Genomic DNA, 1713 nt, shown 5'->3' with positions numbered 1-1713 from the left:
TGCTTGAAATCCTTAAAATTGCTTAGACGTAAGATTAAAAATAATTCCATTTCTATCTTCTCAGTAGTATTGAATTGGAAGTGAAAGGATTTAAAAATTAGCAATTGGGAAAAAAGTTTAGTAACTACATATTTTGGTACTTTGCATAACTTCCCCAATATTTATCTTTCTCAGAATTTATTCTACCTACTACTAAGAAGTGATCATTCTTTTATCCTTTCCTTTACTTATTTATTTATTTTTATACTTGTTTCGTATATGTTGTGTGTGTACATCTTAAAAATTTAGTCTTTCAGTAGCAATCATACACATGCACAATCATACATACAGGTTTTCATGTGCTAATTCCTTAGGTCCAAAGAAATCTTTATATTATTAAATCAGAACTTTTTAGAGCAATAGGTTTGTAATTCTAAAATGATTCTGGAGAATACAAAGTATAACCTCTTGGAATTCAGGCTTTCAGCACTTTAAACCTCCTGCACCTCAATCAACATAAACCTTTATTGATGAAGGTGAGTCTCTTTGCAAATAAAGGGCATCCCTTCACTGGATCCAGTTCTGAGATATCTAATGTCAAGTTTGACTCAAGTTGAAAGCCCAAAATTGGTAAATCATATATTGCAATGTACGGTTTCAAATCATACATTGCAAAGTACAGTTTCAAATCATCTATTGTATTGCAGTAGATTAATAGAAACTCTAATTTATGCTTAATTGCTTTTCCTCAATAGAATATATTGTATTTCACTTTCTATGAGCTTCAAAAAGATTCTGAATAGAATTAGTTAGTTTATAAAAAGGAATTATCCAAAAATGGCTTAAAATGAGATAAATCTTTTAAAATTAGGTAAGGAGAGTAGAAAATGCACTAAAACTCAAGTCAAAATAATTGGGTTCTATTTTAAGTCTACTCCTAACCAGGCTCAGTCTTTGGTTTGCAAAATTATGTCTAAAGCATTCTCCAATTCTGTGTGTTCTATGATTTTAACTTAGTAACTGATTTTTTTAAACTCATACTGTCATTCAAATCCCTCCTTTCTAATATGAATATATTTCTTATAGGCTTCATATGTTTTTTAAGTACGATATTTTGGTACCAAAATCTACTTGTACATTGGAGTTTGCACCTAGGTCAAAGGTCTGCATGATCTCTGAAGTGAATGCACCATGTAATGGAGTAGATTAAACCAGAAATGGAGCAGAATTGGCAGCCTGCCTTGCCTGTGCTCGAGAGTTAGAAGTTTCATTAGAGGAGGATTCCCTGGTTTCCTCCCTTTGGGAAGCAATACTGAGCTTTCTGTTGATTTGGTGTCACAGAAGTACGTTAGCCAGAAACTGGGAAATTCTCATTTTTACCAGAAGATATATGACAATCCTGAAGAGGAACAATGTTGGGTTACTAGCTCATGAATGAGACCCTGTTTGGAGAGTGAGATAAAGATTGTATTCTGTTTCTGAAACTGGCACTAACTTGTTTGGTGAAGTTAGGTAAGATAGCAAATTTCTGTTGGCATTATTGTTTTTATTTGTGAAATACAAATAATTGGTTTTATTAGTAATTTTTCAAATGTCATTTTTAGCTAGCAGTTTTTTTATTAAAAAAAAAAAACTAGGCCTTTATTCATACCTAGTATTTGCTGGACTCTCTGGAGACTTTAATAAAAATCTTTCGTGTATATTCAAAGTTCAGAAAGGAATCTTTGCAGATGA

Source organism: Callospermophilus lateralis, chromosome 3 (genome assembly GCF_048772815.1).
Source record: "Callospermophilus lateralis isolate mCalLat2 chromosome 3, mCalLat2.hap1, whole genome shotgun sequence".
Taxonomy (NCBI): domain Eukaryota; kingdom Metazoa; phylum Chordata; class Mammalia; order Rodentia; family Sciuridae; genus Callospermophilus; species Callospermophilus lateralis.
This window is presented reverse-complemented; position numbering follows the sequence as displayed.